Consider the following 27,732-nt stretch of genomic DNA (forward strand, 5'->3'; position numbering starts at 1 on the left):
AACGTACGTACGTACGTACGTATCTCGAATAACTCAAAAACGAGTAGCCTCAGAACGTTGAAATTTTGTATATAGGACTGCTATAACATGTAGATGTGCACCTCGTATTTTGGTTGCAATCGGCAGCACCAAACGTATATAAATATATTTATATATATATCCACTCCGTTACCCGGCTCAGTGATCTCAGTTTCTTCACTCTTATATGTTTGTAAATTGTACATTTTTTGCTTTAAAAATGATTGAATTATGTTGTTTTTATCTTCCGGTTAAGGATTTTATGCCTTTAGTAAATCTGTGTGCAATATTTTTAGAATTATCAGCAATTTTTAAGTTGTCTAATTGCCGCTAAGCTTGTTTTTAATGGCGGCCATTGATGTTTACATTTGAAACAGGAGACTAGTGGATTTGTTGCCAATCTAGAGAAACTTAGCTTCGCAACAACAAAGATAACGCATTCATTTATTATTGCCAATTAAATTATGCTTAATTCTTTCTGGAATTTTTTCGAGGAAATAAGCGTTTGAGATTTACTTCGTAATTTTTAATATAGTTATTTTGAGTTTTTATGTATTTTTGCCTTCTCGCGGAGTGGGTAGGGTAGGGTACGAACTGCGCCGAATTTGATCGAAAATCCTCGTCCCCCACTTTTCTAATCCACGAGCTGCGCGACGTTTCCTGTCCCCTATTTCTTTCCCAAGAAGATTGGGTGCTACAGAAAGTCATTTATCGCCATTAATGGGACATTCTATTGTCACTGCAAGCCTTTATTTTCGTTTATCAATATTGTAAAAATTGTGCATGCAAAACAAATATTAATTTAAAGTCAGGTGTGTGCTAAAGTAAAAATAAATTTCTTTTACACTCATTTTAAAGTTTTATGATGCTTAAAGGAATGATGATCCAGATCTTTTTTATTCTCTGTAAGAACTAAAAACTTTCCAAGTTGTAGATTTTAATCGCTGATTTATATATATATATATATATATATATATATATATCAGTTTGATATATATATATATATATATATATATATCAGTTTTGATTAGTAAAATTAATAGATTAATGACATACACAAAACTGATACATAATCAACGTATCAAATACCGGATTTGTAGGTCACCTTAAATAAGTTTCTTGTCTAGATAAATATTAACAAATTTTCTTAGATAGCAGAATGGTTTTAACTTTTAAATTTACCATTTTAGGTAAACAGTTCTAATTTAATTAAAAAAATTCTCTTCATTAAATCTAAAAATTGGACTTCTCAAGTCGTTCTAAATTCTGCAATATATTCCCGTAATTAAGCTTTCCATTTTTAATCATTGCAGTTATTTTAAGGTTATTTAACTTTGTTACAAATTCAATATTTTAATACTAGAAACGTTTAAATATTTATTCTGTTTTCCACCTGATGTACTTTGGCATACATTTAATTTCTAATACACATTTAATTAATAAATTAATAATTATGAGCGTCAGCAAAATTTTCATAATTAACAAAAAAAAATCAAACTCCCTTATATTCATATCCTGGGATTTTCAGTTCCCTTTTAATCCATTCCTTTTTCACATATTGTTGCACTGTACTCAAGTTTTCATGCATGTAGAATTTATATACTTTGTATTGCATTTATGCCAATTATATTTAAATGATAATTTTTACAAATTCTTGCATCGCAACTCTAGTTAACAGAAGATGTTTCTAACACGTTGGCAAAGCTTAATCTTCAGCATGTAGCTTATTTTCTAACCTAGTTTCAGGCTGAATTATTTGTAAAAATTAATTACTTGAAATCTAATGAAGTAAAAATACTTTTTAAATTTATTCTTTAAAAATATTACAAAAATTTTCATCTTTACCTTAGCATATCTTTTTACAAATCCCTCTAATAAGAAAAAGTAAGGAAAGAAATTAACTCGGTTTCGGTGATTGATACCTCGGTGCAAATTATATGTAACATTTTTCCAAAAGCATAGAATTTATATGGATATCAATAAATTAAGGATTATTTCTCCATCTAATTTTCTTAACATGTTTATTCCAGAATTTTCTTTTCACACTGTAGCGCTTAACTTTATGAGTTTTCTATAATCATTCAATTTCTCTAGCCATGGCAACTTTGCATACCTTCTGACAAGTAGTTATGTTTTTAACCACTGTATTTTAATTCCTGTTGACTATCAGTACATTATTTACTTGTTTCAGAAGTGCAACTTTTATTTTATACTCAAATCCACGTAAAATAGTATTAAAACTTCAATTATGCGGAGCTCCTGATCGATTGCTTGTTTTAGATTGAATGAAATTAAGCTTAATGTTACTGTTAATTAGCTTGTTATTAATTTAATTATACTTTTCTAATTAATTATATGTTCAGATATTTCCAAGTACCTTACTCAAACTTTTGCATCCCAATTTTTAATTTTTGGTTAAAAAAATAAACTTTTATTTATTGAGAGGCCTGACTGATTATATTAATTTGCAGTATTGTTTATCTAATTCCTTTTTTCTAGATAAATTTTAGAAAAACCTTCTTAGCATAATAATTTAAATTTATTTACAATTTATACGTCAGTGTTCCAAATGCATAGTAATGTTGTTATAATAGATTTCATGCTAAGCTTTTTTTTTAATTTAACTAAATTTAATTTCTGCGAACATTTACATGATTACTTTAATTAACAAAAAATATTTTTAGCACATTTTAACACACTTTGATATGGAATGCTTTATAATTATTTAATTTATGATATTAATATAATAAATGAAAGATGTTTGAAATGCTAATATGTATGTTTACCAATACCTTTATTTTCTTTGTTAGCTCTCGCATTTATTAGTGTTATTCAAGTAATTAGCCTGCTTGTTAGATATTTTTTACTTGTTCTTGTGATATGTAATTCTAGTTATTTATTTTTATTTTCCTCTTGGCTACAATTGGCTTCGAAAAGTTAAATTGCAACCCTGTAGGCAGCAGGGGGAAGAAATTTTGATTGGCGCAGTTGGACTATAGCTCGACCCGCGGGGGGGGGATTTTCATTAGCGCAGTTGGAGTACACCCGCGGAGTGAGAACTGAATTAATTAAAGGAGAAATACTCAATCGTCTGTGAAAAACTGTTTCTGTTTTGTTTTGTTTGCTTAATTTCTTTTATACATAGTTCTAGCTTTATTATAGTATTTGAATAGAACATGTGGCAACGATTAGATAATACTTTAAATGATATAAATTTTGTGCATTCAGAGTTATAATATGAATGAAATATAATACTGTTAAGTAAACCTGTCGCTATGGTAAACAAAGTGAATTTTAAAGAATGCATTTATTCTATTGTGGTTTATGTGCTGTCGGCGAAGTAGGTTTAATTCAATCTAATAAAGTTTAAATAAAATGCAAGAAAAAATGCGTATAATTTAATATTCCGTACAAGGAAGTCATGTGGTGTATACATAAGATTTTTTCTTTTGATTTTTGGACACGCAACACGCACATCGCAGTCTTCTTATTCTGACGCGCATGTTTTTCGCGAAGCAAAACAGAAAGAATTTTCTTCCCCCCCCCTCTCTCTCTCTTTATTAGTTAATGGCAAAGAGGTTTGTATATTTTCAATTATGTCATCCACAAAGCAGAATTTCGATTGATTATTGCTTTTTGATGATAGTTTCATTTCTTTAGGAATGTAGTTTTGACATCAGTTTTTCATTCACTGCTTTGGATACTGGACTGCTGACTATTTTTTCTTAAAAATATGAGATTTATTGCTTATTTCATTTTAATTTTTTATATTATTTGTTAATTATATATAATTTTAATTATATAAAATGTTTTGCGTGATTTTTTTAAGGAAACAAAGTTCTTAACTTCCTTTATACCATTTGAATTCTTAAGATTTTGCAACGGGAAGTTGGTTAATTTATTTATTAAGATAATTAATATTTGTGCTAAGGGATATTGCTTATTTCATTCTAATTTTGTTAATATTTTATTGACTTTTTTTTTAATAATAAAGTTGTTCTGCAGAGTAAAATCCTGTGCAGTTTTTAAAATAAATGTTTGGTGTTCCCTTTAGGCACTTTTCTGGTACATTTAAAAGGCAGATGAAGACTGGCCGCGTAGCGGCTAGTATCTTATAAAACTTTAACGAATTTTTGATTAAGAAACTGAACGATTTGAAAGTGAGTAATGGCAATACTGTACAGAAAAGGGGAAAAAATTATCTCCAGTGTGCGAGACTGTGTATCGCAAAATTCTAAAGATATGCTCCTTTTAAATTATTTTGCGATATTGCTGTTTCTTTGCATTTTATGGTTTAAGTGCGAAGAACATGGTATTTAATAAATAAAGGTAACACACAAAACGTTAAAAAAAGCCCCTTTGGGCATAATGGCATTATATAAAATCTGAAAGCTTTCAGATTTTCTTTTCTTCCTATTTTAATCCACAGATTCGGCTATTTAAAAACAATGTACTGCCACTGACTTAGATCATAGATATAGTAATACTAACGGATGGACCGCATTACTCGCTTGAAGCATAAATTTTTTTATTCCAATACCGTATTTGATGGCATATAAGACGCACCCTTTTTTAGACGGCCACACACAAGGAAAAAAAGTTTCAATAGCGTGGTTTCTTTTAGTTCTGACGTTTCGTAAAAGCCAAATAAACAATTATTGAATGCAATTACCTTCACTTATAAGACTGTGTCCTTCACGTATAAGACGCAGATAACTTTTTCGAGACCAAATTTAGGAAAAAAAGCGCGTCTTATATGCCGTCAAAGACGGTGTAATAACGGGCGCAGCCCCAGCCCACCTAACCAAGACAACTTGGTCATGTGACTTTTCTCGGGAGCCAGCCCATCCAACAACAAACGAGGAGCCAGCGATCCGGCCGTGCTCAAAACAACTAATAAAGAAAGAACAAAAAACAAAAGACGTAAACTACTAGCCCCGGAAAACCAAAAGCCCCAGAAACCGAGTAACTAAAAAGGTTAGTAAAAGGTAAACAAAACGAAATAATAAATACGACCAGGGAAATTCACATTATCACTGGACCTAATACATTCACACAAACGAACATAAATAAATAATAAATAACTGTTAAAAAACAAAAAATAAGACGACACATAAACAAGCATACACATATAACAAATACATCATTCATACAAAAATCCCTATGGCTTCTTTGGAAGTGTTTAAAATCCTCATAATTTCTTTAGAGTATTCCTCGAAATTCTTGTAATTTTTCTTGAAATCACTATGATAATGCTTTCGATACTTATCCCTTGCTCTCCCGGTAATAACACAATCCTCAAAAAAGTGCTTCAAGTCTCCAATAACATTACATAAATTACATTTTTCGTTATCTTGTAAGCCAAAACGTTTCAAATACGCTGGGAGCCGACCATGTCCCGTTAGAATTTGGTTTGCATCGAGATCTTTATACGTCTCCATTTTCTTTTCTATATTTATATTTTTTAATAAACCATGGTTTCTATTGGAAAGCTCCCAGCTAGTTTTCCACTCATGTAAAATATGATTAAATAAAACAGAGGTGGCCCTTCTTTTAGAATCTGGAATATGTTTAACAATAACATTCTCATCTGTAACCGCAGATTTTGCCAATTCATCGCATTCCCTCTCATTCCCTTCAAAACCAGCGTATGCTTTCATCCAATGTACTTTAATATTGTGAATATTTTTCAGTTGTAAATATAAATTTTTTGGTACTTTTCCGTTATGCCGGCGCAAGCGATAAAGTCGCCAATAATGGTACAACCGATGCCAATATTCTCGCTGGTAACCTTTTACGCCCCATTTTCGAAACAAGTCGCAGCTTTTTCTTATCAGATTGATTGTTTCTTTCAATACTGGCATATATATACTTAGGATTTTTATCAGATAGTACAGTTTTATGTCTAAGGCTATTTTCGGTAATTAAGTCAATTAGGATGCAATCACAGCGCTTACCCGAAGCCGAAAATATAGAAAAGGTGAAGTCAAAGGTTAAATTCATCAATTCTAATGACAATGCATTAGCGAAGTAAAGCACTGCAGTTTTACATAATTTCTGAGTAAGCTATTCGTACGAATTGAAATATTTCTTACATTTAAACTTGTGTTCCAAATTAAGATTTAACTTGAAATTAATGTAGATAATTACTGAGAGCATTAGATTTTTGTAGAGTAGTTTATGTGAGATGAGATCGCTTGGGGTCACGTGATATGAACCGGCGAATCAGGATGTTGAACCATGAAAGCATAGTAAATTCTTAATGTCTTTTTAACAAATTTATTGTCTTCATTTATTGGCTTTTTATAAAATTTTAACGATATTAAAATGTTTATGCCTTCAAAATAAAAAATTCTTAGAACTAACATTTTTTTTAAATATTTTTTATGTGTTTACTGTATGCTGTTGCCAATAAAGTCTGCTTGTCGAGATTTGCGCCGGCGAAATGGAAAAGTACCAATTTTTTATAGCGAACACTAGACAGTTTCTATTTTCAGGGCCCGAGAGAGGGTTTGCAGCACAGACAAAGCATCAGAATATATATTTATGCAATATCCAATTCTCAGTGTTCTTTTAATCCAATTAAAAACTTCAAAGATTGCATACATTTCGGCCTGGTAAACGGAATTCATAACACGTAATTTAAATCTCCAATTATAAATTTCAATTCCGTAAAAGAAAACAACAAAAACTCCTCCAATACCACCCTCGAGCCCTGAACCATCTGTAAAAACATCCAACTCTTGACATTTAAGATAAATACAATCATAGAAAATCGAAATCCTGTTACTAGGATGAATATGAACATCATCAAAGCATCACTTTTAATAGTACAATAATTAATGTTTATATCATCGACCAAATTATTCAAGAGTAAAAACTTCTGATAATAAAATTTATACTGGGAAGCGAGGGGTGGAATTCCAGCGAGAATACATACCACCTCTGTAGAAACAGTTCTGAAGACTCTTGTTACTGCCAGCATCCAGCTTCTCTGCAAGGTATTTAATTTATCTCTTAATCGGATCAACTTCCCTGCCCTACGGCCCTATTCCATAAAAAATAAATAATAAGCACCTATTCCATAAAAGATTTTTGGTAAAATAACACAATTAAAAATTTTCTTCAATATTGGTGCTTTTTTATGTAAAGTCTCCGCATTAAAAGTACTCCGATAAAAATGTAAAATTTTATCAATTTCTCTGTGTATAAGTTTAAAATGTTCAATAAAATTCAATTTTTCATCAATAACTACACCAAGATACCTTATATTTTTCTGAAATCTAATATTCTTCCCATCAAATTTCAATTTCGGTGCCCTAGTCTTAGCACCTCCTCTAGGGAAAAAGAGTCCAAAAGTTTTATCCACATTAAATTGAATATGTTCATGTTGACTCCATTTCAGCATCTGCTCTTCAACTTCAGTAAAGGTATCTTGTATTTTTTCTAAAGAGGTGCCCTTGATAAGAAGCAAAATATCATCTGCGTAGCAGATGATTTCTGCGTTAAAAACATTAAAACCAACAAGGAGTGGATTTACTATTAGGGCCCAGAACAGGGGAGAACTACATGATCCCTGCGGACATCCTTTATACAATTGCAAATTTATATCAATATTTTCTGATAAACCTTTAAAAACTACACTTCTATTATTAAAATAATCCTTAATAAGCAAATATAAGTCTGTTGTAATTTTCAACACAATCAGTTTATTTAACACAGAGGACCATCGTACAGAATCAAATGCAGCTTTGACATAAATGAGACAATAGCAACATGTTCAATACTTTTCGATTTTCGTATTTTATCAACGACCTTAAATAGTCCCAAATTAGCAGATCTTCGTTTTCTAAATCCATATTGGCTATCCGCAAGATGATGTTTACCATTAATAACATATAAGAGTCTATTAACAATTAATTTGTCCAAAACTTTGGCAAAGACCTTTAACAAACATAGAGGACGATATTTTTCTTCATTTTTTGGCAACAAAATTAGTTTATCAACTTTCCAAGTATCAGGGAAGACATGAAGGGACAGACATTTATTATAAAGTATAATGAAAAACGAAGGATAATTTACAAAGAGTCTTTTAACGACTCTTGCACGAATTTCATCAAGTCCTGGAGCAGCCTTATCTCTGAGACTCAATATAACATCCCTGATTTCTTCATAAGTAAAATCTAATTCACTTTTCAAATTGTCATTACTAAAGTTATTATCGTTATTATCAATATTGTCTAATTCATCAGTTTCAATATTGTCTCTCTAACAATTTTCCGATATTCTTCTTTAACATCAATAGCCACTCTATTCTCATCATCTCGTAAAATAATCTGTTTCCTAATTTTATTTGTTGCAACTTTAAATATCCCTTCATAATACTCTTTATCTTGAACAAAAACTTTATTTTTAAAATCGCAGTTAACTTTTTTAATTTTCTTTTTATAAGAAGCCAAACATATTTTATATACTATAATTTTCTTCTTATTCTTGTTTCTTTATCTAAATCTTTCACCTGACAACTGAATAGCACGAATCCTCCTTCTAAAAAGATCCAATTCTTGATTCCACCAAGTAATACTTCCATGTTGTCGAACTTTACATCTTAAGTCTCTCCTCATTCGTCTTTCAATTTGCTTCTCCATATACATAATCAAGTCATTAAATTCCTTAACATCATTCATATTGGCAAGTCGATCTTCAATTTCAAAAATGAGCTTTCTCATTCTTACACAACATCTATCTATTCTTTTAAGACTATTTGATAAAATAATTTTTCTTTCACCTTTAACACAGACATCCCTTATTTTTAATCTCAAAAGATAAATGTTCAAATTTTCCACTGGAGAAAAATATACCAAGACCACACCAAAGTTCTTTCCTTCTTCTTGAATTTCTATGACAACAATAATGTCCGAAGCACACCTAACAATAAACTCAATCTTGGAATTCACAACTACAATAGCGTATCTTCCTGTATCTGCATGGATGGTCCTCCAACTTTTTTTAATATATGCCATTTTGTTTCCGATATAATAAGGTTCTTGTATGGTAATAATATCAGTTATGTCCTCAAAAATATTATCTATTGCAGAGAGCCGGCATGCTGCAGCATTGCAATGATTGAGGTTACAATTTAAAATTTTCATAATTAAGAAGATCCAAGATAAAATCATTCAAATAAAAGTATGTATAAAAATAAAATCAAATATATACAGTTTAAAATCAATATGTACAATTAAAACAACCAATTAATTTCCTGAATTTACCTGGGAGGCAAGGGTATAAATCCTTCCGAGACTTCCAGTTATCTATTTTCCTATAAATCTTCTTTTTATAAATAAATCACACAAGAGTTCAAAAAGTCTTTATTTCACGCAGTATAAATATTGTAAATCTAAAGCCACAGGAATAAAATGAATAAAATCAAATAATTATAAATCTCCCCACCGCAGAAGCAAATGCAAATCATGCTTCTAAATCCAAATGTTCCCTAATAAATTTCTTCTCTCTTATAAGTGAGGGACAATCTCTCCAAAAAGAGTCATGTTCATACTCAATATCAAGACCAAATTTGTCTAGAGCCTCCTTACAGTTAATACTTTCCTTCTTACCACTTTGACATTTCTTCCTTTCATGTTTTCCACTACATCCAGAACAAACTTTTTCAAATTTACAATTTTTCTTAGTATGTCCAAATCGGAGACAATTCATACAACGTTTAGGCTGAATAAACAATTTCACCGTATAAGCCCTCCAACCAATCATGACTCTATTACCATCTAAGATATCTTGTTGACATTTAGCAGATACTTCAAATATCCTATGAGAAACTCCATGTTCATTAGTCTTAATGCGAAACAGGGATCTTAAACACTTTCTGTCACATACACAGTATTCTCTAAGTCTATTTATGACTAAATCTTCTTCTACTGTATCGCTAATATTGTACATAATGACTTTTGGCTTGATAAACTTACTTCTACGAGTCCGAATAAGTGTATTCAACTTCGGATTTTACGAAATTGCCTTCTCCACAATAGAGACATCAGTCTTATCCTTTAAATTAACAATCATGTCTCCATTTTTCCTTCTATAAGTACTAAAACTTTTAACACCAATTTCTTGTGGCTGAATTTGTGCATTCAGTTCATCATAAACATCTACATTCCCATCAACTGGCTTTATTATCAATTCATTAGCTCCAGATCTTTTTTCATTATTCTTTTTCTTTTCTGTACTATTCAGATCATCAATTTCCTTATTTTTCCTACTATCAAATCTATCATCTATCATTTGTTTAAGCTCCTCTTTAAATTCTAAGAGAGTCTCCTCATTGCTCTTTATCATATCCATTTCCAAAATTTTAAGAGAAGACGTGTGAGCCCATTTCATAACGGCTTCAACCTGATTATTCAATTCTATGATTAAATCTTTAGGCACACGCTTCGTCTTAAGTTCATCTATAATTCTATTAAATTCCTTAATTATATCATATTTCTATATCCCTTTTATTCATTTTGCAATAATAAGCAATAAGAGCAATAATATAAAATTCAATATGAACTGCGGTAAGGGAGATAATAAAAACACTAAAACATTTAAATAAACATTAATCTCAATCAAAACTTTCTTTAAAATCTCAAAAAACACCAAAATTCAAAATTTTAATATATAAATTCTACAATATAAAAATGATTTAAAACGATTCAAAATAATTTTTAAAGTAAAAACCAAAGTTCTGGCACTAAAAATGAACAAATCGTCCAACGGGCGAAAAGACTAAAAATTTGGTTTACCAAAAGGCTTTCAAAATTTATCTTCCACTGGGCTGAAAGACTTCATACAATGGGGCACCAAAAGATTTTTTTTTCCCCTGTTCTTGAAGTACATACACATGAAACGTAAACAAAGTCCTCCACGTTAGGCTTAGTACACTCAAAAAATTCAAAGTTCAAAATCTCTAAAAATAGGCATGATAGAGCTGTGCTTTTAAATATATAATAAAATGCGAGTATAAAGAATAAGAATCTTCAATCAGAATAAATTTGCATACAATATTCAAAGAGAAATAAGTAAAAACTTACCCGACCATGCTAGGTGGGCGTTTCAGCAAGGTCGAAAATTTAAAACTCTTATAAATACCTAAATAATCACTTTCTTGCTTGAAACTTGATATTTCCAGAAAGTGGAGATCACAACAAAGACGAATTTCACACTTTGAACATCACACAAACAATATGCACAATTTTAAAAGCCTTTGAATAATAAGCAACACACTCTCCATGCAACCACCACTCCGACGTGCGCAGAACCTCCCGTCAAATACGGTATATGTCTGTGCGATAAGCCATGAGATTGGCAAGAAATTCTCTGGCAATGTGTTTAACCTATAATTTATGTTGCTCATAGTAATCCCTGTTTTCCATTGTTGCACATGAAACAGTGAAACATGGTTTTATTTTCTGTTCTGGTGAGTTTCAACCGTGTTGAACTCTTGCTTTGCTTAGAACTCTATATACCATTCTTAAAAAGAAAACATATTAATTTTTCATTGGAAATTATCATGAGCAAGCGTTTCATTAATGGTAATTTAGTAATTTATAAAAAATATTAATTATATTTTACACCTTTTTCCCTCAGTCTATGTCAGAAATATTATGCTGGATTTATAAAAACAATGTGCACATGTAAAATCAGTAAATTAAAATAAACCGGTGCTTTCTAATTATCTGCTCCCCCGGTTGCAATATTCGGTATCTGCTATGCTTTCGAGGTATTTTCGAGTGTATACTAAGTATATGAAGTTAGAGTTTAAGAAGTTGGAGTTAAAGAGTAGTTGAGTTATTTTCTGTCTGTCCTTCCGTGGTATACACGAGATAGCAGATGACGTCTACCTTCTCCTGTTTTGTGCATTTGCTTGCTTTATATTTAACTGAACAGTTTCTACCGCTGTAAAAATATAAATATCCTGCATAGAATTTTTATATTTTTTCGCATAAAATTTCTTTTTTATAAATGATTTTGATTATTAATATTATTATTTATGAAAAGAATAAAAATTATACGGCGTAAAGATAGCGTAACAACAGATAGCTTCTCGCGAATTGATAAAGTTACCAGAGTTGAAAATTTTTCGTGGCAACACGAATAATCAGAAAGTGCCGGTAAAAAAAATAACAACTATCTGATTTTTTTTAAAAGCCGGAATTTAGCCTAAAACTGTTTTATTTTTTAACATATACGCTTCGTATTCAGTATTTAATAAATTTAATTATTTTTAGCCCAAAGGGCGTTAGCCCAGAACGGCTATTAATTTCGTTTTGGCATTTTGTGGCGTTTCACTTTTCGAATTGTGGCCTACAAATATTATCGCCCTGTATTATAATTAAAGAAATTAAATAATGAAGAATCTGCATACATTTATGTAGTATGTTTCTCGTCTTGCGATAAAAAAAACGCTACCTAGAGTTATCAAAGCTTGAATAACATAATCCCCCACCCGAATATGGGTATCTGGAAGCCCAAATTTGGAAATTTTAATACCTATTTTATATTTTGTAAACTTTCAACGAGTTTTTGATTAACAAACTTAACGATTTCAAAGCAAGTAATTGTGGCGCTGTACAAAAAAAAAAAAAAAAAAAAAAAAATTTCTATCTCTGTGAGAATGTGTATCGGAAATTCTAAAGATATGCTCTTTTTAAATTGTTTTGCGATACTGCTGTTGAACTGAATTTCATGTTTTAAGTGCGAAGAACATGTTATTTAATAAATAAAGTTAACACGCAAAGCATTAAAACAGCCCCCTTTGGACATAGTATAAAATCTGAAAATATTCAGATTTTAATTTTTTTATTGTATATTTTTTTCACGTTTCGGTAATTTTAATTATGCAACATAAAAGTAGGCCTTAAAATTGTAGGGTTTATATTTATTTTAACTAACATTTATTTTAAGTTTAAACTATCTTTCCTGTCAAGCCTTACTTTCCCCTGGAACTGCCAATGCCAGAGTATGTAAATTTTAGTAGAACGCGCAAGGATTCAAATTATCAGCGGAAGTATTCTGAGTTAAATAGAAAGGAAACGAGTTCGAGGTGTGCTGTTCGTACTTCACGAGCGCGGAGGTAGTTAGCCAGAAATTGAAGAACCCCGCGTTTCGGCCTGTGTGCTTGCCTTGGAGAATTGTTAATCGTTCAACGTGATATTCAAAGTTTGCTGAATTAGCAGCGGTATTGTAAAACGCGGTGAGGTTAGTTACTTTTAGAGAGCCTTGTAGTTAGAGTCTTGTTATTATTTCTTTTTCACAGTCTTATTTTTATTTTACCGCCGGGTAGGCGTAGTTTGTGAGCGTCAAGAGCACGCAATTGTAACTTCTTAAGTTGAATAAAAAGGGACTTAAACCCTTAGCAAGAATCTGTCTATTTTCCAGTTTCAACAGTCACCTCTTGGTTGCGTGCAGGTTGGAGGCGCGCAACTCTACAAAATAACCAATTGGGGTGTCACTGATATTCAGATCTGAAACAAGAATATAAGTGTATAACAATTAACTATAATTTCCCTCGGAGGTTAGAATAGACGGAGTAAACGTTCTCCGTATGTCCCATGCAATGAAATCGAAGCCATGAAACATCAAGATATGACGTCACTACATACCATGGCCGCTGCCATAAGGGGACTTCTGATTAGTTTTTCTACATTCTAACTGGCGTTGTCTGCATGCTGGCTATTAGTCATTGAACGTTTATAAGTCTCCCTTTTTAATTTTAATGCTTAACATAAAAGATTTTCTACGTAATGTATAGAAAAATCCCAAGGATTACAAATAATAAAATTTAAGTATATGAGAATGTGTAATTAGTAACTGTAACACAATAGCATACAGGTCAAAACCTGGAAGATAACTGAAATTATGAATGGTATTTTATGCAAATTATGCCTAAAGAAACTTTTCTGAACCTGGGAACGTTGATATTTGATATTTAAATTCAGTGTAATTTTATTTAAAAGAATACGTTTCGTAGTTTTATCCGTATGCTGGTGGTCATTATAAGTCTTGACGTAACATTGGTGACATATCCTCGGCTTTCTTTTTGTGACGCCATGCTTATAAATATTCTAAACTCCATGTAATTGCCAATGTTTTTTTTTTTTTTTTTTCATTCGCATGGCTGTTGCCAACTTATTACAGAAAATAAGGATTTATCGCACAATGCGCGATTCGTTATTATTGCTATATCTATGCCTCAGATGGAATACTTATTATTTCGAGGCACCACTGTGTTACCATTCTGTAAAGCGTAAGATATTTAACTTTCAAATTTAATCTTTATGTTAGAGTGACAAACCTAGTGATTGAAAAGCAATAAACGCTGTTTTTTAAAAATAATTTTTGTACTTTTTAATCTGATTGATTTAAATAAAAAAAGCGTTTAAATCATGAGAAATCTAATCAGAAATATTAAATATATTTTTAGGGTTTATATTTATTTTAACTAACATTTATTTTAATCTTTTTGTGACTCTATCGGAGGAGCTCACTTATCTCTCCTGTCAAGCCTTTACTTTCACCTGGAATTGCCAATGCCAGAGTACGTAAATTTTAGTAGAACGCGCAGAGTATTCAAATTTTTAGCAGAAGTAATTTGAGTTAAATAGAAGGGAAACGAGATTTGTAAGTGTGCTTCTTGAATCACGAGCGTGAAGGTTGCTAGGTAGAAATTTAAGAACCGCGCGTTTCGGCCTGTGTGCCTACTTCGGCAGTTAGTTGAATTTTTCAACTTCTTAATCAGAAAGTTGGCTGAATCTCAGCTGTATCTTAGAACGCGGTTAAGATAGTTACAATTATAGAGCCTCGTAGATAGTGACCTCGTTAGTTATTCATCCTGTCATTCATTTTTAGTTGTACTTTTCTATTTTTGTTTAACCGCCGGGTCGGCGTAGTTTGTGAGCGTCGAGTGAACGCAACTGTGACTTTTAAAGTGAAATAAAAAGGGAGTTAAACCCTTCTTAAGAGTCTGTGTAATTTTCAGTTCATAGCAGTCACTACTACTATTGCTGACAAGTTGGGGCCTCTCAACATCACAATTTTATTAAACGATTCTATGTGGACTCATTAAAATCACTGTACACTTTCTTCTAAGGTAACTCTTTTAGGCGGTGAATTTTCAAAGAAATAATGTATAGTGAAAAATGTATATCAGCCCCTAGCACTCTCTCTTGAATTCTAAAGATATGCTGTTTTTAAATGTTTCGTGATTTTGCTCTTGAATTTTATCTAGCGTAAGTGCGAAGAAAACGATGGATAATAATAAAGCTGAAGAGAAAAATTGCGTTAGCAGGAATGAGCTCAACAGCAAACTGTTAATCTGCGATGCTCATCGAGAGCATAAAAAACCTTAACAAATCTTCTGGTGAGATGATCAAATCTGAATTCTTTCAGATCTTACAATTAAAAAAAAAAGTTATTATTATTCCTAGATTATTTTAATACGCAAATAATTTTTATACTATTTTTTCTTTAAAATTTCCGCAAAAATGCACTTCATTAGAGGTTAATCTTCTTCCAAAATTCAAACCTGAATTTTAGATTCCAAAAAGTTTTGCTGAATTTTTGGAATGGGCGAAAAAATCGTTTTTCGGAAAACACAAAATGGGCCTCCGCTGCCTATTAGGGTGAAGAAATCATTTCAAAGCCGAACAATCCTTTTAAAAGTGCTACTCAAAGATGAAAAATCTGTGTATGTACAGTATAATACGAAAGAAATGCCCAATTAAATGATAATCTAGACTTAATATATGATGTCAAAAAAAAAAAAAATTTGTGGTGTGTGTGTGTGTGTTTGTTAATGTGATCTTTAATCTACCTAATGATGTTTTTAGATTGATTGTAATTTTCATTGTTTCGAAAATATAAGCATTCAAGCACACCTCAAATAATGTCATAAATTTACTTTTCCATCATACAATTATGGAGGACAATTTATCCTACGTTAAAATCGCCAAAAAATCAATGCATTATATTAAAAACTACGAAATCCATCTCGAAAAATATTTTCTGTCCCATTTAATGACGCAAAGTTCTTCGATAATTATGGTCGGTTGTTAATAAATGTGCACAAATTTTGTAAATTCTGTAATTCAGAATTTTACTCAGACTGAATTAGATTTTTATTAAAACCATTTCAAGATATAGCGAACGCTTCCCGTAGATTCTACATAGAATATTCCATAGCTATACTGTATTTCATTTCTGTTTTCGTTTAACGCCTTAGATATTCACACACAAATAAACGCCTTTTTTCCATTATAAAAGATAAAAACCGTTTTTGTAAGAATTTTTTTTATTTGTTTTTGGAGTTAGACTGAAATTTGAATATAAAAACAAAATTATAACTTTATTATTTTTTAAAGCAATACAAGTATAGTAAAAAGAAATAAAAGTTTATTATTAAGAATTTATCAGCATTATATAGAATAATCACTAAATGTTTATAAATAAAACTTTTACATGAACCGAATGCTTTGGAAAAGGTACTCTGAAGAAACTCATTCATATTCTGATAATGTACTTACTCACATATTCCCCCTTAAGTGTATTTCCCCTTAAGCTTTCCCAGCATATGATTTCGAAATTTCTCATTTATACCAACAACGTAAATTATACGAGCAGAAAATATGCAATAAAAAAAGTAAAAGAAATGTTATTAAAATTAATAACTTTGTAAAGACATTAGATATTTTTGAAGCAGGAGAGATGATAAATGAGCAACTCTCTCGCTGGGAGCCACGGACCTCTGGAATACGCGCCTAGCGTGCAAACCACTACACTACGAAGGTATGCTAAGAAGACGGGAAAAATACCTTATATATTCCCTCTTTTGAAGAGCGACTGGGTTTTTTAGGGGACCTAGTCGCCAAATTCTGGGTGTGGAGAATTATCATCCACCACCCTTTTAGTTCGGGATCCACTGTAGAGTCATTAGGTTAATTGGCAGCAGGAGAGAAGAAAAATGAGCAATGCCTTCACCGGGAATCGAACCACGGACCTCTGAATACGCGCAACTACACTACGAAGGCAGGAGATATATATACCTTATATATTCCCCCTTTTGAAGAGCGACTGGGTTTTTTAGGGGACCTAGTCGCCAAATTCTGGGTGTGGAGAATTATCATCCACCACCCTTTTAGTTCGGGATCCACTGTAGAGTCATTAGGTTAATTGGCAGCAGGAGAGAAGAAAAATGAGCAACGCCTTCACCGGGAATCGAACCACGGACCTCTGAATACGCGCAACTAAACTACGAAGGCAGGAGATATATATACCTTATATATTCCCCCTTTTGAAGAGCGACTGGGTTTTTTAGGGGACCTAGTCGCCAAATTCTGGGTGTGGAGAATTATCATCCACCACCCTTTTAGTTCGGGATCCACTGTAGAGTCATTAGGTTAATTGGCAGCAGGAGAGAAGAAAAATGAGCAACGCCTTCACCGGGAATCGAACCACGGACCTCTGAATACGCGCAACTACACTACGAAGGCAGGAGATATATATACCTTATATATTCCCTCTTTTGAAGAGCGACTGGGTTTTTTAAGGGACCTAGTCGCCAAATTCTGGGTGTGGAGAATTATCATCCACCACCCTTTTAGTTCGGGATCCACTGTAGAGTCATTAGGTTAATTGGCAGCAGGAGAGAAGAAAAAGGAGCAACGCCTTCACCGGGAATCGAACCACGGACCTCTGAATACGCGCAACTACACTACGAAGGCAGGAGATATATATACCTTATATATTCCCTCTTTTGAAGAGCGACTGGGTTTTTTAGGGGACCTAGTCGCCAAATTCTGGGTGTGGAGAATTATCATCCACCACCCTTTTAGTTCGGGATCCACTGTAGAGTCATTAGGTTAATTGGCAGCAGGAGAGAAGAAAAATGAGCAACGCCTTCACCGGGAATCGAACCACGGACCTCTGAATACGCGCAACTACACTACGAAGGCAGGAGATATATATACCTTATATATTCCCTCTTTTGAAGAGCGACTGGGTTTTTTAGGGGACCTAGTCGCCAAATTCTGGGTGTGGAGAATTATCATCCACCACCCTTTTAGTTCGGGATCCACTGTAGAGTCATTAGGTTAATTGGCAGCAGGAGAGAAGAAAAATGAGCAACGCCTTCACCGGGAATCGAACCACGGACCTCTGAATACGCGCAACTACACTACGAAGGCAGGAGATATATATACCTTATATATTCCCTCTTTTGAAGAGCGACTGGGTTTTTTAGGGGACCTAGTCGCCAAATTCTGGGTGTGGAGAATTATCATCCACCACCCTTTTAGTTCGGGATCCACTGTAGAGTCATTAGGTTAATTGGCAGCAGGAGAGAAGAAAAATGAGCAACGCCTTCACCGGGAATCGAACCACGGACCTCTGAATACGCGCAACTACACTACGAAGGCAGGAGATATATATACCTTATATATTCCCTCTTTTGAAGAGCGACTGGGTTTTTTAGGGGACCTAGTCGCCAAATTCTGGGTGTGGAGAATTATCATCCACCACCCTTTTGGTTCGGGATCCACTGTAGAGTCATTAGGTTAATTGGCAGCAGGAGAGAAGAAAAAGGAGGAACGCCTTCACCGGGAATCGAACCACGGACCTCTGAATACGCGCAACTACACTACGAAGGCAGGAGATATATATACCTTATATATTCCCTCTTTTGAAGAGCGACTGGGTTTTTTAGGGGACCTAGTCGCCAAATTCTGGGTGTGGAGAATTATCATCCACCACCCTTTTAGTTCGGGATCCACTGTAGAGTCATTAGGTTAATTGGCAGCAGGAGAGAAGAAAAATGAGCAACGCCTTCACCGGGAATCGAACCACGGACCTCTGAATACGCGCAACTACACTACGAAGGCAGGAGATATATATACCTTATATATTCCCTCTTTTGAAGAGCGACTGGGTTTTTTAGGGGACCTAGTCGCCAAATTCTGGGTGTGGAGAATTATCATCCACCACCCTTTTAGTTCGGGATCCACTGTAGAGTCATTAGGTTAATTGGCAGCAGGAGAGAAGAAAAATGAGCAACGCCTTCACCGGGAATCGAACCACGGACCTCTGAATACGCGCAACTACACTACGAAGGCAGGAGATATATATACCTTATATATTCCCTCTTTTGAAGAGCGACTGGGTTTTTTAGGGGACCTAGTCGCCAAATTCTGGGTGTGGAGAATTATCATCCACCACCCTTTTAGTTCGGGATCCACTGTAGAGTCATTAGGTTAATTGGCAGCAGGAGAGAAGAAAAATGAGCAACGCCTTCACCGGGAATCGAACCACGGACCTCTGAATACGCGCAACTACACTACGAAGGCAGGAGATATATATACCTTATATATTCCCTCTTTTGAAGAGCGACTGGGTTTTTTAGGGGACCTAGTCGCCAAATTCTGGGTGTGGAGAATTATCATCCACCACCCTTTTAGTTCGGGATCCACTGTAGAGTCATTAGGTTAATTGGCAGCAGGAGAGAAGAAAAATGAGCAACGCCTTCACCGGGAATCGAACCACGGACCTCTGAATACGCGCAACTACACTACGAAGGCAGGAGATATATATACCTTATATATTCCCTCTTTTGAAGAGCGACTGGGTTTTTTAGGGGACCTAGTCGCCAAATTCTGGGTGTGGAGAATTATCATCCACCACCCTTTTAGTTCGGGATCCACTGTAGAGTCATTAGGTTAATTGGCAGCAGGAGAGAAGAAAAATGAGCAACGCCTTCACCGGGAATCGAACCACGGACCTCTGAATACGCGCAACTACACTACGAAGGCAGGAGATATATATACCTTATATATTCCCTCTTTTGAAGAGCGACTGGGTTTTTTAGGGGACCTAGTCGCCAAATTCTGGGTGTGGAGAATTATCATCCACCACCCTTTTAGTTCGGGATCCACTGTAGAGTCATTAGGTTAATTGGCAGCAGGAGAGAAGAAAAATGAGCAACGCCTTCACCGGGAATCGAACCACGGACCTCTGAATACGCGCAACTACACTACGAAGGCAGGAGATATATATACCTTATATATTCCCTCTTTTGAAGAGCGACTGGGTTTTTTAGGGGACCTAGTCGCCAAATTCTGGGTGTGGAGAATTATCATCCACCACCCTTTTAGTTCGGGATCCACTGTAGAGTCATTAGGTTAATTGGCAGCAGGAGAGAAGAAAAAGGAGCAACGCCTTCACCGGGAATCGAACCACGGACCTCTGAATACGCGCAACTACACTACGAAGGCAGGAGATATATATACCTTATATATTCCCTCTTTTGAAGAGCGACTGGGTTTTTTAGGGGACCTAGTCGCCAAATTCTGGGTGTGGAGAATTATCATCCACCACCCTTTTAGTTCGGGATCCACTGTAGAGTCATTAGGTTAATTGGCAGCAGGAGAGAAGAAAAATGAGCAACGCCTTCACCGGGAATCGAACCACGGACCTCTGAATACGCGCAACTACACTACGAAGGCAGGAGATATATATACCTTATATATTCCCTCTTTTGAAGAGCGACTGGGTTTTTTAGGGGACCTAGTCGCCAAATTCTGGGTGTGGAGAATTATCATCCACCACCCTTTTAGTTCGGGATCCACTGTAGAGTCATTAGGTTAATTGGCAGCAGGAGAGAAGAAAAATGAGCAACGCCTTCACCGGGAATCGAACCACGGACCTCTGAATACGCGCAACTACACTACGAAGGCAGGAGATATATATACCTTATATATTCCCTCTTTTGAAGAGCGACTGGGTTTTTTAGGGGACCTAGTCGCCAAATTCTGGGTGTGGAGAATTATCATCCACCACCCTTTTAGTTCGGGATCCACTGTAGAGTCATTAGGTTAATTGGCAGCAGGAGAGAAGAAAAATGAGCAACGCCTTCACCGGGAATCGAACCACGGACCTCTGAATACGCGCAACTACACTACGAAGGCAGGAGATATATATACCTTATATATTCCCTCTTTTGAAGAGCGACTGGGTTTTTTAGGGGACCTAGTCGCCAAATTCTGGGTGTGGAGAATTATCATCCACCACCCTTTTTGGTTCGGGATCCACTGTAGAGTCATTAGGTTAATTGGCAGCAGGAGAGAAGAAAAAGGAGCAACGCCTTCACCGGGAATCGAACCACGGACCTCTGAATACGCGCAACTACACTACGAAGGCAGGAGATATATATACCTTATATATTCCCTCTTTTGAAGAGCGACTGGGTTTTTTAGGGGACCTAGTCGCCAAATTCTGGGTGTGGAGAATTATCATCCACCACCCTTTTAGTTCGGGATCCACTGTAGAGTCATTAGGTTAATTGGCAGCAGGAGAGAAGAAAAATGAGCAACGCCTTCACCGGGAATCGAACCACGGACCTCTGAATACGCGCAACTACACTACGAAGGCAGGAGATATATATACCTTATATATTCCCTCTTTTGAAGAGCGACTGGGTTTTTTAGGGGACCTAGTCGCCAAATTCTGGGTGTGGAGAATTATCATCCACCACCCTTTTAGTTCGGGATCCACTGTAGAGTCATTAGGTTAATTGGCAGCAGGAGAGAAGAAAAATGAGCAACGCCTTCACCGGGAATCGAACCACGGACCTCTGAATACGCGCAACTACACTACGAAGGCAGGAGATATATATACCTTATATATTCCCTCTTTTGAAGAGCGACTGGGTTTTTTAGGGGACCTAGTCGCCAAATTCTGGGTGTGGAGAATTATCATCCACCACCCTTTTAGTTCGGGATCCACTGTAGAGTCATTAGGTTAATTGGCAGCAGGAGAGAAGAAAAATGAGCAACGCCTTCACCGGGAATCGAACCACGGACCTCTGAATACGCGCAACTACACTACGAAGGCAGGAGATATATATACCTTATATATTCCCTCTTTTGAAGAGCGACTGGGTTTTTTAGGGGACCTAGTCGCCAAATTCTGGGTGTGGAGAATTATCATCCACCACCCTTTTAGTTCGGGATCCACTGTAGAGTCATTAGGTTAATTGGCAGCAGGAGAGAAGAAAAATGAGCAACGCCTTCACCGGGAATCGAACCACGGACCTCTGAATACGCGCAACTACACTACGAAGGCAGGAGATATATATACCTTATATATTCCCTCTTTTGAAGAGCGACTGGGTTTTTTAGGGGACCTAGTCGCCAAATTCTGGGTGTGGAGAATTATCATCCACCACCCTTTTAGTTCGGGATCCACTGTAGAGTCATTAGGTTAATTGGCAGCAGGAGAGAAGAAAAATGAGCAACGCCTTCACCGGGAATCGAACCACGGACCTCTGAATACGCGCAACTACACTACGAAGGCAGGAGATATATATACCTTATATATTCCCTCTTTTGAAGAGCGACTGGGTTTTTTAGGGGACCTAGTCGCCAAATTCTGGGTGTGGAGAATTATCATCCACCACCGTTTTAGTTCGGGATCCACTGTAGAGTCATTAGGTTAATTGGCAGCAGGAGAGAAGAAAAATGAGCAACGCCTTCACCGGGAATCGAACCACGGACCTCTGAATACGCGCAACTACACTACGAAGGCAGGAGATATATATACCTTATATATTCCCTCTTTTGAAGAGCGACTGGGTTTTTTAGGGGACCTAGTCGCCAAATTCTGGGTGTGGAGAATTATCATCCACCACCCTTTTAGTTCGGGATCCACTGTAGAGTCATTAGGTTAATTGGCAGCAGGAGAGAAGAAAAATGAGCAACGCCTTCACCGGGAATCGAACCACGGACCTCTGAATACGCGCAACTACACTACGAAGGCAGGAGATATATATACCTTATATATTCCCTCTTTTGAAGAGCGACTGGGTTTTTTAGGGGACCTAGTCGCCAAATTCTGGGTGTGGAGAATTATCATCCACCACCCTTTTAGTTCGGGATCCACTGTAGAGTCATTAGGTTAATTGGCAGCAGGAGAGAAGAAAAATGAGCAACGCCTTCACCGGGAATCGAACCACGGACCTCTGAATACGCGCAACTACACTACGAAGGCAGGAGATATATATACCTTATATATTCCCTCTTTTGAAGAGCGACTGGGTTTTTTAGGTGACCTAGTCGCCAAATTCTGGGTGTGGAGAATTATCATCCACCACCTTTTTAGTTCGGGATCCACTGTAGAGTCATTAGGTTAATTGGCAGCAGGAGAGAAGAAAAATGAGCAACGCCTTCACCGGGAATCGAACCACGGACCTCTGAATACGCGCAACTACACTACGAAGGCAGGAGATATATATACCTTATATATTCCCTCTTTTGAAGAGCGACTGGGTTTTTTAGGGGACCTAGTCGCCAAATTCTGGGTGTGGAGAATTATCATCAACCACCCTTTTGGTTCGGGATCCACTGTAGAGTCATTAGGTTAATTGGCAGCAGGAGAGAAGAAAAAGGAGCAACGCCTTCACCGGGAATCGAACCACGGACCTCTGAATACGCGCAACTACACTACGAAGGCAGGAGATATATATACCTTATATATTCCCTCTTTTGAAGAGCGACTGGGTTTTTTAGGGGACCTAGTCGCCAAATTCAGGGTGTGGAGAATTATCATCCACCACCCTTTTAGTTCGGGATCCACTGTAGAGTCATTAGGTTAATTGGCAGCAGGAGAAAGAAAAATGAGCAACGCCTTCACCGGGAATCGAACCACGGACCTCTGAATACGCGCAACTACACTACGAAGGCAGGAGATATATATACCTTATATATTCCCTCTTTTGAAGAGCGACTGGGTTTTTTAGGGGACCTAGTCGCCAAATTCTGGGTGTGGAGAATTATCATCCACCACCCTTTTAGTTCGGGATCCACTGTAGAGTCATTAGGTTAATTGGCAGCAGGAGAGAAGAAAAATGAGCAACGCCTTCACCGGGAATCGAACCACGGACCTCTGAATACGCGCAACTACACTACGAAGGCAGGAGATATATATACCTTATATATTCCCTCTTTTGAAGAGCGACTGGGTTTTTTTAGGGGACCTAGTCGCCAAATTCTGGGTGTGGAGAATTATCATCCACCACCCTTTTAGTTCGGGATCCACTGTAGAGTCATTAGGTTAATTGGCAGCAGGAGAGAAGAAAAATGAGCAACGCCTTCACCGGGAATCGAACCACGGACCTCTGAATACGCGCAACTACACTACGAAGGCAGGAGATATATATACCTTATATATTCCCTCTTTTGAAGAGCGACTGGGTTTTTTAGGGGACCTAGTCGCCAAATTCTGGGTGTGGCAGAATTATCATCCACCACCCTTTTAGTTCGGGATCCACTGTAGAGTCATTAGGTTAATTGGCAGCAGGAGAGAAGAAAAATGAGCAACGCCTTCACCGGGAATCGAACCACGGACCTCTGAATACGCGCAACTACACTACGAAGGCAGGAGATATATATACCTTATATATTCCCTCTTTTGAAGAGCGACTGGGTTTTTTAGGGGACCTAGTCGCCAAATTCTGGGTGTGGAGAATTATCATCCACCACCCTTTTAGTTCGGGATCCACTGTAGAGTCATTAGGTTAATTGGCAGCAGGAGAGAAGAAAAATGAGCAACGCCTTCACCGGGAATCGAACCACGGACCTCTGAATACGCGCAACTACACTACGAAGGCAGGAGATATATATACCTTATATATTCCCTCTTTTGAAGAGCGACTGGGTTTTTTAGGGGACCTAGTCGCCAAATTCTGGGTGTGGAGAATTATCATCCACCACCCTTTTAGTTCGGGATCCACTGTAGAGTCATTAGGTTAATTGGCAGCAGGAGAGAAGAAAAATGAGCAACGCCTTCACCGGGAATCGAACCACGGACCTCTGAATACGCGCAACTACAGTACGAAGGCAGGAGATATATATACCTTATATATTCCCTCTTTTGAAGAGCGACTGGGTTTTTTAGGGGACCTAGTCGCCAAATTCTGGGTGTGGAGAATTAATCAACCACCCTTTTGGTTCGGGATCCACTGTAGAGTCATTAGGTTAATTGGCAGCAGGAGAGAAGAAAAAGGAGCAACGCCTTCACCGGGAATCGAACCACGGACCTCTGAATACGCGCAACTACACTACGAAGGCAGGAGATATATATACCTTATATATTCCCTCTTTTGAAGAGCGACTGGGTTTTTTAGGGGACCTAGTCGCCAAATTCTGGGTGTGGAGAATTATCATCCACCACCCTTTTAGTTCGGGATCCACTGTAGAGTCATTAGGTTAATTGGCAGCAGGAGAGAAGAAAAATGAGCAACGCCTTCACCGGGAATCGAACCACGGACCTCTGAATACGCGCAACTACACTACGAAGGCAGGAGATATATATATACCTTATATATTCCCTCTTTTGAAGAGCGACTGGGTTTTTTAGGGGACCTAGTCGCCAAATTCTGGGTGTGGAGAATTATCATCCACCACCCTTTTAGTTCGGGATCCACTGTAGAGTCATTAGGTTAATTGGCAGCAGGAGAGAAGAAAAATGAGCAACGCCTTCACCGGGAATCGAACCACGGACCTCTGAATACGCGCAACTACACTACTAAGGCAGGAGATATATATACCTTATATATTCCCTCTTTTGAAGAGCGACTGGGTTTTTTAGGGGACCTAGTCGCCAAATTCTGGGTGTGGAGAATTATCATCCACCACCCTTTTAGTTCGGGATCCACTGTAGAGTCATTAGGTTAATTGGCAGCAAGAGAGAAGAAAAATGAGCAACGCCTTCACCGGGAATCGAACCATGGACCTCTGAATACGCGCAACTACACTACGAAGGCAGGAGATATATATACCTTATATATTCCCTCTTTTGAAGAGCGACTGGGTTTTTTAGGGGACCTAGTCGCCAAATTCTAGGTGTGGAGAATTATCATCCACCACCCTTTTAGTTCGGGATCCACTGTAGAGTCATTAGGTTAATTGGCAGCAGGAGAGAAGAAAAATGAGCAACGCCTTCACCGGGAATCGAACCACGGACCTCTGAATACGCGCAACTACACTACGAAGGGAGGAGATATATATACCTTATATATTCCCTCTTTTGAAGAGCGACTGGGTTTTTTTAGGGGACCTAGTCGCCAAATTCTGGGTGTGGAGAATTATCATCCACCACCCTTTTAGTTCGGGATCCACTGTAGAGTCATTAGGTTAATTGGCAGCAGGAGAGAAGAAAAATGAGCAACGCCTTCACCGGGAATCGAACCACGGACCTCTGAATACGCGCAACTACACTACGAAGGCAGGAGATATATATACCTTATATATTCCCTCTTTTGAAGAGCGACTGGGTTTTTTAGGGGACCTAGTCGCCAAATTCTGGGTGTGGAGAATTATCATCCACCACCCTTTTAGTTCGGGATCCACTGTAGAGTCATTAGGTTAATTGGCAGCAGGAGAGAAGAAAAATGAGCAACGCCTTCACCGGGAATCGAACCACGGACCTCTGAATACGCGCAACTACACTACGAAGGCAGGAGATATATATACCTTATATATTCCCTCTTTTGAAGAGCGACTGGGTTTTTTAGGGGACCTAGTCGCCAAATTCTGGGTGTGGAGAATTATCATCCACCACCCTTTTAGTTCGGGATCCACTGTAGAGTCATTAGGTTAATTGGCAGCAGGAGAGAAGAAAAATGAGCAACGCCTTCACCGGGAATCGAACCACGGACCTCTGAATACGCGCAACTACACTACGAAGGCAGGAGATATATATACCTTATATATTCCCTCTTTTGAAGAGCGACTGGGTTTTTTAGGGGACCTAGTCGCCAAATTCTGGGTGTGGAGAATTATCATCCACCACCCTTTTAGTTCGGGATCCACTGTAGAGTCATTAGGTTAATTGGCAGCAGGAGAGAAGAAAAATGAGAAACGCCTTCACCGGGAATCGAACCACGGACCTCTGAATACGCGCAACTACACTACGAAGGCAGGAGATATATATACCTTATATATTCCCTCTTTTGAAGAGCGACTGGGTTTTTTAGGGGACCTAGTCGCCAAATTCTGGGTGTGGAGAATTATCATCCACCACCCTTTTGGTTCGGGATCCACTGTAGAGTCATTAGGTTAATTGGCAGCAGGAGAGAAGAAAAATGAGCAACGCCTTCACCGGGAATCGAACCACGGACCTCTGAATACGCGCAACTACACTACGAAGGCAGGAGATATATATACCTTATATATTCCCTCTTTTGAAGAGCGACTGGGTTTTTTAGGGGACCTAGTCGCCAAATTCTGGGTGTGGAGAATTATCATCCACCACCCTTTTAGTTCGGGATCCACTGTAGAGTCATTAGGTTAATTGGCAGCAGGAGAGAAGAAAAATGAGCAACGCCTTCACCGGGAATCGAACCACGGACCTCTGAATACGCGCAACTACACTACGAAGGCAGGAGATATATATACCTTATATATTCCCTCTTTTGAAGAGCGACTGGGTTTTTTAGGGGACCTAGTCGCCAAATTCTGGGTGTGGAGAATTATCATCCACCACCCTTTTAGTTCGGGATCCACTGTAGAGTCATTAGGTTAATTGGCAGCAGGAGAGAAGAAAAATGAGCAACGCCTTCACCGGGAATCGAACCACGGACCTCTGAATACGCGCAACTACACTACGAAGGCA

At 36.9% G+C, this 27,732-nt stretch overlaps 1 long non-coding RNA gene across 1 annotated transcript in view; it reads right to left on the reverse strand.

Moving 5' to 3' along the window:
- LOC146996672 (uncharacterized) overlaps window positions 1-11,307 on the reverse strand; it is a 30,503-nt gene extending 19,196 nt beyond the window's left edge. The window contains exon 1 of the long non-coding RNA XR_015041448.1: window positions 11,109-11,307. This is a non-coding gene — a long non-coding RNA (uncharacterized LOC146996672). The remainder of the gene's footprint in view (window positions 1-11,108) is intronic.
- Window positions 11,308-27,732: the final 16,425 nt, after the last annotated feature.

Source organism: Stegodyphus dumicola, chromosome 6 (genome assembly GCF_044657685.1).
Source record: "Stegodyphus dumicola isolate Sdum_Otavi_A_Nest chromosome 6, ASM4465768v1".
NCBI lineage: Eukaryota > Metazoa > Arthropoda > Arachnida > Araneae > Eresidae > Stegodyphus > Stegodyphus dumicola.